Here is a 13,842-nt window from a genome sequence, read left to right as displayed (position 1 = left end):
TGTTGTACTCCACTCGCGTCATCAACGATGAATAGCATCCCATAATAACTGCTCTCGTTACTCATTCATATATCAGTCAGTCTTTCCAATTTCCGTAGCCATAGTACCCTGCTTTTTCCTTTTCAATTTATAGACATAGAATCTCTTCTTCCACAATTCTCTTCGTCCAAACCTTTGAGGATCTCTCTTCCATAAGTTGTGCTCGTTGGTTCTCCATTCCCGTTAGTGACTTGCACAAGCAACATAATCTGTTGCTGGAGGCAGTAATTACTGACATTTGCCTGGCGTCATGACCACACATATATATATATATATATATATATATATATGTATATATATATATATATATATTTTTTTTTTTTTTGCTTTGTCGCTGTCTCCCGCGTTTGCGAGGTAGCGCAAGGAAACAGACGAAAGAAATGGCCCAACCCACCCCCATACACATGTATATACATACGTCCACACACGCAAATATACATACCTACACAGCTTTCCATGGTTTACCCCAGACGCTTCACATGCCTTGATTCAATCTACTGAAAGCACGTCAACCCCGGTATACCACATCGATCCAATTCACTCTATTCCTTGCCCTCCTTTCACCCTCCTGCATGTTCAGGCCCCGATCACACAAAATCTTTTTCACTCCATCTTTCCACCTCCAATTTGGTCTCCCTCTTCTCCTCGTTCCCTCCACCTCCGACACATATATCCTCTTGGTCAATCTTTCCTCACTCATTCTCTCCATGTGCCCAAACCATTTCAAAACACCCTCTTCTGCTCTCTCAACCACGCTCTTTTTGTTTCCACACATCTCTCTTACCCTTACGTTACTTACTCGATCAAACCACCTCACACCACACATTGTCCTCAAACATCTCATTTCCAGCACATCCATCCTCCTGCGCACAACTCTATCCATAGCCCACGCCTCGCAACCATACAACATTGTTGGAACCACTATTCCTTCAAACATACCCATTTTTGCTTTCCGAGATAATGTTCTCGACTTCCACACATTCTTCAAGGCTCCCAGAATTTTCGCCCCCTCCCCCACCCTATGATCCACTTCCGCTTCCATGGTTCCATCCGCTGCCAGATCCACTCCCAGATATCTAAAACACTTCACTTCCTCCAGTTTTTCTCCATTCAAACTCACCTCCCAATTGACTTGACCCTCAACCCTACTGTACCTAATAACCTTGCTCTTATTCACATTTACTCTTAACTTTCTTCTTTCACACACTTTACCAAACTCAGTCACCAGCTTCTGCAGTTTCTCACATGAATCAGCCACCAGCGCTGTATCATCAGCGAACAACAACTGACTCACTTCCCAAGCTCTCTCATCCCCAACAGACTTCATACTTGCCCCTCTTTCCAAAACTCTTGCATTCACCTCCCTAACAACCCCATCCATAAACAAATTAAACAACCATGGAGACATCACACACCCCTGCCGCAAACCTACATTCACTGAGAACCAATCACTTTCCTCTCTTCCTACACGTACACATGCCTTACATCCTCGATAAAAACTTTTCACTGCTTCTAACAACTTGCCTCCCACACCATATATTCTTAATACCTTCCACAGAGCATGTCTATCAACTCTATCATATGCCTTCTCCAGATCCATAAATGCTACATACAAATCCATTTGCTTTTCTAAGTATTTCTCACATACATTCTTCAAAGTAAACACCTGATCCACACATCCTCTACCACTTCTGAAACCACACTGCTCTTCCCCAATCTGATGCTCTGTACATGCCTTCACCCTCTCAATCAATATCCTCCCATATAATTTACCAGGGATACTCAACAAACTTATACCTCTGTAATTTGAGCACTCACTCTTATCCCCTTTGCCTTTGTACAATGGCACTATGCACGCATTCCGCCAATCCTCAGGCACCTCACCATGAGTCATACATACATTAAATAACCTTACCAACCAGTCAACAATACAGTCACCCCCTTTTTTAATAAATTCCACTGCAATACCATCCAAACCTGCTGCCTTGCCGGCTTTCATATATATATATATATATATATATATATATATATATATATATATATATATATATATATATATATATATCCCTGAGTTTGGTAAAGTGTGTGAAAGAAGAAAGTTAAGAGTAAATGTGAATAAGAGCAAGGTCATTAGGTACAGTAGGGTTGAGGGTCCAAGTCAATTGGGAGGTAAGTTTGAATGGAGAAAAACTGGAGAAAGTAAAGTGTTTTAGATATCTGGGAGTGGATCTGGCAGCGGATGGAACCATGGAAGCGGAAGTAAATCATAGGGTGGGGGAGGGGGGAAAATCCTGGGAGCCTTGAAGAATGTGTGGAAGTCGAGAACATTATCTCCGAAAGCAAAGATGGCTATGTTTGAAAGAATAGTGGTACCAACAATGTTGTATGGTTGCGAGGCATGGGCTATGGATAGAGTTGTGCGCAGGAGGGTGGATGTGCTGAAAATGTGATGTTTGAGGACAATATGTGGTGTGTGGTGGTTTGATCGAGTAAGTAATGTAAGGGTAAGAGAGATATGTGGAAATAAAAGGAGCGTTGTCGAGAGAGCAGAAGAGGGTGTTTTGAAATGGTTTGGGCACATGGAGAGAATGAGTGAGGAAAGATTGACCAAGAGAATATATGTGTCGGAGGTGGAGGGAACGAGGAGAAGTGGGAAACCAAATTGGAGGTGGAAAGATGGAGTGAAAAAGATTTTGAGTGATCGGGGCCTGAACATGCAGAAGGGTGAAAGGCGGGCAAGGAATAGAGTGAATTGCATCGATGTGGTATACCGGGGTCGAAGTGCTGTCAATGGATTGAATCAGGGCATGTGAAGCGTCTGGGGTAAACCATGGAAAGTTGTGTGGGGCCTGGATGTGGAAAGGGAGCTGTGGTTTCGGGCATTATTGCATGACAGCTGGAGACTGAGTGTGACCGAATGGGGCCTTTATTGTCTTTTCCTTATATATATATATATATATATTCTGGGAGCCTTGAAGAATGTGTGGAAGTCGAGAGCATTATCTCGGAAAGCAAAAATGGGTATGTTTGAAGGAATAGTGGTTCCAACAATGTTGTATGGTTGCGAGGCGTGGACTATGGATAGAGTTGTGCGCAGGAGGATGGATGTGCTGGAAATGAGATGTTTGAGGACAATGTGTGGTGTGAGGTGGTTTGATCGAGTAAGTAACGTAAGGGTAAGAGAGATGTGTGGAAATAAAAAGAGCGTGGTTGAGAGAGCAGAAGAGGGTGTTTTGAAATGGTTTGGTCATATGGAGAGAATGAGTGAGGAAAGATTGACCAAGAGGATATATGTGTCGGAGGTGGAGGGAACGAGGAGAAGAGGGAGACCAAATTGGAGGTGGAAAGATGGAGTGAAAAAGATTTTGTGTGATCGGGGCCTGAACATGCAGGAGGGTGAAAGGAGGGCAAGGAATAGAGTGAATTGGAGCGATGTGGTATACAGGGGTTGACGTGCTGTCAGTGGATTGAATCAAGGCATGTGAAGCGTCCGGGGTAAACCATGGAAAGCTGTGTAGGTATGTATATTTGTGTGTGTGGACGTGTGTATGTACATGTGTATGGGGGGGGTTGGGGAATTTCTTTCGTCTGTTTCCTTGCGCTACCTCGCAAACGCGGGAGACAGCGACAAAGTATAAAAAAAAAAAAAAAAAAAATATATATATATATATATATATATATATATATATATATATATATATATACATATATGTGTGTGTGTGTGTGTGTGTTGGAAAAGGATCACAATTTTTCGCGTGATCAAGATATTCCTATGAGTCCACGGGGAAAATGAAACACGAAAAGTTCCCAAGTGCACTTTCGTGTAATAATCACACCATCAGGGGAGACACGAGAGAAATATAACAGTCAGTTGATATACATCAAAGAGACGAAGCTAGGACGCCATTTGGTAAACATGTGATTGTCCAAAACATACAACGAGTGTTCATAAACTTATCATTGTACAAATCTTATCAACAATAAAGTTATCTAATTTGTATAGACCATCACTGATATTAAGATTATAATTCTTTGTGTATTTAATAATAGAAGATTCAATGATATTTCTCTTGGTAATAGAGTTAGAGTTAATAACTGAGATGGCATTACTCCAGTCAATAAAATGATCATAGTTTTTAACATGATTAAACAAGGCATTTGATTCTTGTCCCATTCTTATAATATATTTATGTTGCTTAAGTCTAACAAAAAGATCTTTACCACTCTGACCATCATCAAATTTATCACATTTTCCACAAGGCATTTTATAGATGCAACCAAGAGAATTTTCTGGTGAATTCCTGATTAAGCTATTCTTTATAATATTATTGTTGCTAAAGGAAACATTTACATTAAAGGATTTAAGCAACATGGGAGGTTTGGGCTCAACTCTATAAAATGATTGCTAACTTAAGGGATTTATCAATGAAAGATCTAGGGTACTTTAACCTAGATCCAATAGAATATATCTTCTCAAACTCATCATCAATAAACTCTGGACTGTAAATACGTAATGCCCTAAGGAACATAGATTGAAATGATGATAATTTAACTCTGTCATGTTGAGATGAGTAATAATGGATATATGAGCATACATTGGTGTGTTTTCTGTATATATATATGCTAAACTTAAACTTGTTTCCTTGTCTATGGATCATGCAATCTAAAAATGGTAACATACCATTGTTTTCATTTTCTACAGTAAATTTGATGGAAGGTACTTAATTGTAAAGTAAGGGGAGAAATATTTGTAAATTTTCATTTGTTGGCCAAACACAAAGAACATCATCTACATACCTAAACCAAATTGCATTAGAAGGTAAGATATCCTTTAGTAATTTTGTTTCAAAAAATTCCATATAAAGATTACTTATTACAGGTGAGAGAGGGTTACCCATTGCCATACCAAATTTTTTAGCATGATAATCTCCATTAAATACACAGTCTTTTATACAGAATTTTATCAGTTCAGTGAAATTAGACTTTGAAACAGGTAAATGAATATCATCCAAGACATCAAATAAATATTCTAAAGGGTCATCAACTGGAACTTTAGTGAAAAGTGAGGAAACATCAAAGCTAACTAGTTTGAAATCAAAATTAACATTGATGTTGTTTAGCTTGTTGACTAAATCTACATTGTTCATGATATTAGAATTTGATACCTTACCCACTAAAGGGCTTAATAAAGAAACTAGCCATTTTGACAATTTATATGTGATGGAGCCTACTGAACTCACTATAGGTCTTGCTGGAAAATTCTGTTTATGTGTTTTGATAAGTCCATATATATATATGGCAATGAAGGGGACAAAGATGACAAACACTTGATAAGAGAAATGTTACCTTTCAACAACAACTTCATTTCTTTCTTTATTGAAGTGAGAATTAACTGCTTCTAAGGGATTTTTACTAAGTTTAGAATATGTTGTGTTATCATTTTGAAGATCGTTCATTTTAGATAAATAGTTACTTTTGTCTAAAATCACAAGTGTTAGCCTTATCAGCTTTAGTAATATGTATATCCTTGTTTTTTTTAAGGTGTTAATAGCTCTTATGAATCTTTTAGGGCAATTAACTTCCACTGGTTTTGCAATTTAGAAAAATACAGTAATTTAAGTAATGATGATATTAATATCTGTAAAGGTTTAGTGTATGCCAGTTTGTCATTTCAATCTATGTTCCTTAGGGCATTACGTATTTACAGTCCAGAGTTTATTGATGATGAGTTTGAGAAGATATATTCTATTGGATCTAGGTTAAAGTACCCTAGATCTTTCATTGATAAATCCCTTAAGTTAGCAATCATTTTATAGAGTTGAGCCCAAACCTCCCATGTTGCTTAAATCCTTTAATGTAAATGTTTCCTTTAGCAACAATAATACTATAAAGAATAGCTTAATCAGGAATTCACCAGAAAATTCTCTTGGTTGCATCTATAAAATGCCTTGTGGAAAATGTGATAAATTTGATGATGGTCAGAGTGGTAAAGATCTTTCTGTTAGACTTAAGCAAGAATCAAATGCCTTGTTTAATCATGTTAAAAACTATGATCATTTTATTGACTGGAGTAATGCCATCTCAGTTATTAACTCTAACTCTATTACCAAGAGAAATATCATTGAATCTTCTATTATTAAATACACAAAGAATTATAATCTTAATATCAGTGATGGTCTATACAAATTAGATAACTTTATTGTTGATAAGATATGTACAATGATAAGTTGAGATGCTCTGTGGAAGGTATTAAGAATATATGGTGTAGGAGGCAAGTTGTTAGAAGCAGTGAAAAGTTTTTATCGAGGATGTAAGGCATGTGTACGTGTAGGAAGAGAGGAAATGTAGGTTTGCAGCAGGGGTGTGTGATGTCTCCATGGTTGTTTAATTTGTTTATGGATGGGGTTGTTAGGGAGGTGAATGCAAGAGTTTTGGAAAGAGGGGCAAGTATGAAGTCTGTTGGGGATGAGAGAGCTTGGGAAGTGAGTCAGTTGTTGTTGGCTGATGATACAGCGCTGGTGGCTGATTCATGTGAGAAACTGCAGAAGCTGGTGACTGAGTTTGGTAAAGTGTGTGAAAGAAGAAAGTTAAGAGTAAATGTGAATAAGAGCAAGTTAATTAGGTACAGTAGGGTTGAGGGTCAAGTCAATTGGGAGGTAAGTTTGAATGGAGAAAAACTGGAGGAAGTAAAGTGTTTTAGATATCTGGGAGTGGATCTGGCAGCGGATGGAACCATGGAAGCGGAAGTGGATCATAGGGTGGGGGAGGGGGCGAAAATCCTGGGAGCCTTGAAGAATGTGTGGAAGTCGAGAACATTATCTTGGAAAGCAAAAATGGGTATGTTTGAAGGAATAGTGGTTCCAACAATGTTGTATGGTTGCGAGGCGTGGGCTATGGATAGAGTTGTGCGCAGGAGGATGGATGTGCTGGAAATGAGATGTTTGAGGACAATGTGTGGTATGAGGTGGTTTGATTGAGTAAGTAACGTAAGGGTAAGAGAGATGTGTGGAAATAAAAAGAGCGTGTTTGAGAGAGCAGAAGAGGGTGTTTTGAAATGGTTTGGGCACATGGAGAGAATGAGTGAGGAAAGATTGACCAAGAGGATATATGTGTCGGAGGTGGAGGGAACGAGGAGAAGTGGGAGACCAAATTGGAGGTGGAAAGATGGAGTGAAAAAGATTTTGTGTGATCGGGGCCTGAACATGCAGGAGGGTGAAAGGAGGGCAAGGAATAGAGTGAATTGGATCGATGTGGTATACCGGGGTTGACGTGCTGTCAGTGGATTGAATCAGGGCATGTGGAGTGTCTGGGGTAAACCATGGAAAGCTGTGTAGGTACGTATATTTGCATGTGTGGACGTATGTATATACATGTGTATGGGGGTGGGTTGGGCCATTTCTTTCGTCTGTTTCCTTGCGCTACCTCGCAAACGCGGGAGACAGCAGCAAAAAAAAATTATATATATATATATATATATATTTCATACTATTCACCATTTCCCGCGATAGCGAGGTAGCGTTAAGAACAGAGGACTGGGCCTTGGAAGGAATATCCTCACCTGGCGCCCTTCTCTCTTCCTTCTTTTGGAAAATTAAAAAAAAAAAAAGACGAGAGGGGAGGATTTCCAGCCCCCCGCTCCCTTCCCTTTTAGTCGCCTTCTACGATACGCAGGGAATACGTGGGAAGTATTCTTTCTCCCCTATCCCCAGGGATAATATGTATTATTTTTTTTCTATTTTGCTTTATGTATATATATATATATATATATATATATATATATATATATATATATATATATAATATATATATCTTTCTTTTCTTTCAAACTATTTGCCATTTCCCGTGTTAATGAGGTAGCGTTAAGAACAGAGAACTGGGCCTTTGAGGGAATATCCTCACCTGGCCCCCTTCTCTGTTCCTTCTTTTGGAAAATGAAAAAAAAAAAAATAATGAGAGGGGAGGATTTCCAGCCCCCCGCTCCCTCCCCTTTTAGTCGCCTTCTACGACACGCAGGGAATACGTGGGAAGTATTCTTTCTTCCCTATCCCCAGGGATAATATATATATATATATATATATATATATATATATATATATATATATATATATATATTTTTTTTCTTTCTTTCTTTCAAACTATTCGCCATTTCCCGCATTAGCGAGGTAGCGTTAAGAACAGAGGACTGGGCCTTTGAGGGAATACCCTCACCTGGCGCAATTCTCTGTTCCCTCTTTTGGAAAATTAAAAAAAAAACGAGAGGGGAGGATTTCCAGCCCCCCGCTCCCTCCCCTTTTAGTCGCCTTCTACGACACGCAGGGAATACGTGGGAAGTATTCTTTCTCCCCTATCCCCAGGGAAAATATATATATATATATATATATATATATATATATATATATATATATATATATATATATATATACATACACGTCCACACATGCAAATATACATACCTACACAGCTTTCCATGGTTTACCCTAGATGCTTCACATGCCCTGATTCAATCCACTGACAGCACGTCAACCCCGGTACACCACATCGATCTGGTTCACTCTATTCCTTGCCCTCCTTTCACCCTCTTGCATGTTCAGGCCCCGATCACACAAAATCTTTTTCACTCCATCTTTCCACCTCCAATTTGGTCTCCCACTTCTCGTTCCCTCCACCTCCGACACATATATCCTCTTGGTCAATCTTTCCTCACTCATTCTCTCCATGTGCCCAAACCATTTCAAAACACCCTCTTCTGCTTTCTCAACCACGCTCTTTTTGTTTCCACACATCTCTCTTACCCTTACGTTACTTACTCAATCAAACCACCTCACACCACACATTGTCCTCAAACATCTCATTTCCAGCACATCCACCCTCCTGCGCACAACTCTATCCATAGCCCACGCCTCGCAACCATTCAACATTGTTGGAACCACTATTCCTTCAAACATACCCATTTTTGCTTTCCGAGATAATGTTCTCAACTTCCACACATTCTTCAAGGCTCCCAGAATTTTTGCCCCCTCCCCCACCCTATGATCCACTTCCGCTTCCATGGTTCCATCCGCTGCCAGATCCACTCCCAGATATCTAAAACAATTTACTTCCTCCAGTTTTCTCCATTCAAACTTACCTCCCAATTGACTTGACCCTCAACCCTACTGTACCTAATAACCTTGCTCTTAACTTTCTTCTTTCACACACTTTACCAAACTCAGTCACCAGCTTCTGTAGTTTCTCACATGAATCAGCCACCAGCACTGTATCATCAGCGAACAACAACTGACTCACTTCCCAAGCTCTCTCATCCCCAACAGACTTCATACTTGCCCCTCTTTCCAAAACTCTTGCATTCACCTCCCTAACAACCCCATCCATAAACAAATTAAACAACCATGGAGACATCACACACCCCTGCCGCAAACCTACATTCACTGAGAACCAATCACTTTCCTCTCTTCCTACACGTACACATGCCTTACATCCTCGATAAAAACTTTTCACTGCTTCTAACAACTTGCCTCCCACACCATATATTCTTAATGCCTTCCACAGAGCATCTCTATCAACTCTATCATATGCCTTCTCCAGATCCATAAATGCTACATACAAAACCATTTGCTTTTCTAAGTATTTCTCACATACATTCTTCAAAGCAAACACCTGATCCACACATCCTCTACCACTTCTGAAACCACACTGCTCTTCCCCAATCTGATGCTCTGTACATGCCTTCACCCTCTCAATCAATACCCTCCCATATAATTTACCAGGAATACTCAACAAACTTATACCTCTGAAATTTGAGCACTCACTCTTATCCCCTTTGCCTCTGTACAATGGCACTATGCACGCATTCTGCCAATCCTCAGGCACCTCACCATGAGTCATACATACATTAAATAACCTTACCAACCAGTCAGTAATACAGTCACCCCCTTTTTTAATAAATTCCACTGCAATACCATCCAAACCTGCTGCCTTGCCGGCTTTCATCTTCCGCAAAGCTTTTACTACCTCTTCTCTGTTTACCAAATCATTTTCCCTAACCCTCTCACTTTGCACACCACCTCGACCAAAACACCCTATATTTGTCACTCTATCATCAAACACATTCAACAAACCTTCAAAATACTCACTCCATCTCCTTCTCACATCATCACTACTTGTTATCACCTCCCCATTTGCGCCCTTCACTGAAGTTCCCATTTGCTCCCTTGTCTTAAGCACTTTATTTACCTCCTTCCAGAACATCTTTTTATTCTCCCTAAAATTTAATGATACTCTCTCACCCCAACTCTCATTTGCCCTCTTTTTCACCTCTTGCACCTTTCTCTTGACCTCCTGTCTCTTTCTTTTATACATCTCCCACTCAATTGCATTTTTTCCCTGCAAAAATTGTCTAAATGCCTCTCTCTTCTCTTTCACTAATAATCTTACTTCTTCATCCCACCACTCACTACCCTTTCTAATCAACCCACCTCCCACTCTTCTCATGCCACAAGCATCTTTTGCACAATCCATCACTGATTCCCTAAATACATCCCATTCCTCCCCCACTCCCCTTACTTCCATTGTTCTCACCTTTTTCCATTCTGTACTCAGTCTCTCCTGGTACTTCCTCACACAAGTCTCCTTCCCAAGCTCACTTACTCTCACCACCCTCTTCACCCCAATATTTACTCTTCTTTTCTGAAAACCCATACAAAACTTCACCTTAGCCTCCACAAGATAATGATCAGACATCCCTCCAGTTGCACCTCTCAACACATTAACATCCAAAAGTCTCTCTTTCGCGCGCCTGTCAATTAACACGTAATCCAATAACGCTCTCTGGCCATCTCTCCTACTTACATACGTATACTTATGTATATCTCGCTTTTTAACCAGGTATTCCCAATCACCAGTCCTTTTACAGCACATAAATCTACAAGCTCTTCACCATTTCCATTTACAACACTGAACACCCCATGTATACCACTTATTCCCTCAACTGCCACATTACTCACCTTTGCATTCAAATCACCCATCACTATAACCTGGTCTCGTGCATCAAAACCACTAACACACTCATTCAGCTGCTCCCAAAACACTTGCCTCTCATGATCTTTCTTCTCATGCCCAGGTGCATATGCACCAATAATCACCCATCTCTCTCCATCAACTTTCAGTTTTACCCATATTTACCCATATTATATAAATATATATATATATATATATATATATATATATATATATATATATATATATATATATATTGTTTCCTCGCGCACCTCGCTAATGCAGGAGACAGCGACAAAGCAAAATAAATAAATAAATAAAATATATATTTATTTATTTATTTTAATTCATTCATTCATACTATTCGCCATTTCCCGCATTAGCGAGGTAGCGTTAAGAACAGAGGACTGGGCCTTTGAGGGAATATCCTCACCTGGCCCCCTTCTCTGTTCCTTCTTTTGGAAAATTAAAAAAAAAATGAGAGGGGAGGATTTCCAGCCCCCCGCTCCCTTCCCATTTAGTCGCCTTCTACGACATGCACGGAATATGTGGGAAGTATTCTTTCTCCCCTATCCCCTATTTATTTATTTATTTATTTTTCTTTGTCACTGTCTCCCACGTTAGCGAGGTAGCGCAAGGAAACAGACGAAAGAATGGCCCAACCCACCCACATACACATGTATATACATACACGTCCACACATGCAAATATACATACCTATACATCTCAGCGTATACATATATATATACACGCACACAGACATATACATATATACACATGTACATAATTCATACTGTCTGCCTTTATTCATTCCCAACGCCACCTCGCCACAAATGAAATAACAACCCCCTCCCCCCTCATGTGTGCGAGGTAGCGCTAAGAAAAGACAACAAAGGCCCCATTCGTTCACACTCAGTCTCTAGCTGTCATGTAATAATACACCAAAACCACAGTTCCCTTTCCACATCCAGGCCCCACAGAACTTTCCATGTTTTACCCTAGACGCTTCACATGCCCTGGTTCAATCCATTGACGGCACGTCGACCCCGGTATACTGCATCGTTCCAGTTCACTCTATTCCTTGCTCACCTTTCACCCTCCTGCATGTTCAGGCCCCGATCACTCAAAATCTTTTTCACTCCATCTTTCCACCTCCAATTTGGTCTCCCACTTCTCCTTGTTCCCTCCACCTCTGACACATATATCCTCTTAGTCAATCTTTCCTCACTCATTCTCTCCATGTGTTCAAACCATTTCAAAACACCCTCTTCTGCTCTCTCAACCACACTCTTTTTATTACCACACATCTCTCTTACCCTATTATTACTTACTTAATCAAACCACCTCACACCACATATTGTCCTCAAACATCTCATTTCCAGCACATCCATCCTCCTGCGCACAACTCTATCCATAGCCCACGCCTCGCAACCATTCAACATTGTTGGAACCACTATTCCTTCAAACATACCCATTTTTGCTTTCCGAGATAATGTTCTCGACTTCCAAACATTCTTCAAGGCTCCCAGAATTTTCGCCCCCTCCCCCACCCTATGATTCACTTCTGCTTCCATGGTTCCATCTGCTGCCTGATCCACTCCCAGATATCTAAAACACTTCACTTCCTCCAGTTTTTCTCCATTCAAACTTACCTCCCAGTTGACTTGACCCTCAACCCTACTGGACCTAATAACCTTGCTCTTATTCACATTTACTCTTAACTTTCTTCTTTCACACACCTTACCAAACTCAGTCACCAGCTTCTGCAGTTTGTCACATGAATCAGCCACCAGCGCTGCTTCATCAGCGAACAACAACTGACTCACTTCCCAAGCTCTCTCATCCACAACAGAGTGCATACTTGCCCCTTTCCAAAACTCTTGCATTCACCTCCCTAACAACCCCCATCCATAAACAAATTAAACAACCATGGAGACATTGCACACCCCTGCCGCAAACCTACATTCACTGAGAACCAATCTCTTTCTTTTCTTCCTACATGTACACATGCCTTACATCCTCGATAAAAATTTTCACTGCTTCTAACAACTTGCCTCCCACACCATATATTCTTAATACCTTCCACAGAACATCTCTATCAACTCTATCATATGCCTTCTCCAGATCCATAAATGCTACATACAAATCCATTTGCTTTTCTAAGTATTTTTCACATACATTCTTCAAAACAAACACCTGAATCACACATCCTCTACCACTTCTGAAACCACACTGCTCTTCCCCAATCTGATGCTCTGTACATGCCTTCACCCTCTCAATCAATACCCTCCCATATAATTTACCAGGAATACTCAACAAACTTATACCTCTGTAATTTGAGCACTCACTCTTATCCCCTTTGCCTTTGTACAATGGCACTATGCAAGCATTCCACCAATCCTCAGGCACCTCACCATGCATCATACATAAATTAAATAACCTTACTAACCAGTCAACAATACAGTCACCCCCTTTTTTAATAAATTCCACTGCAATACCATCCAAACCTGCTGCCTTGCTGGTTGTATATATACATATTTTTTTTCTTTCAAACTATTCGCCATTTCCCGCATTAGCGAGGTAGCGTTAAGAACAGAGGACTGGGCCTTTGAGGGAATATCCTCACCTGGCCCCCTTCTCTGTTCCTTCTTTTGGAAAATTATAAAAAATAATGAGAGGGGAGGATTTCCAGCCCCCCGCTCCCTCCCCTTTTAGTCGCCTTCTACGACATGCAGGGAATACTTGGGAAGTATTTTTTCTCCCCTATATATATATATATATATATATATATATATATATATTTATACA

At 40.1% G+C, this 13,842-nt stretch overlaps 1 protein-coding gene across 1 annotated transcript in view; it reads left to right on the top strand.

Moving 5' to 3' along the window:
* LOC139749810 (zwei Ig domain protein zig-8-like) overlaps window positions 1-13,842 on the top strand; it is a 429,206-nt gene that overhangs the window by 308,826 nt on the left and 106,538 nt on the right. The window lies entirely within an intron of this gene.

Source organism: Panulirus ornatus, chromosome 8 (assembly GCF_036320965.1).
Source record: "Panulirus ornatus isolate Po-2019 chromosome 8, ASM3632096v1, whole genome shotgun sequence".
Taxonomy (NCBI): Eukaryota; Metazoa; Arthropoda; class Malacostraca; order Decapoda; family Palinuridae; genus Panulirus; species Panulirus ornatus.
Note: the sequence above shows the minus strand (reverse complement) of the source record. Positions and strands in the feature narration are given on the sequence as shown.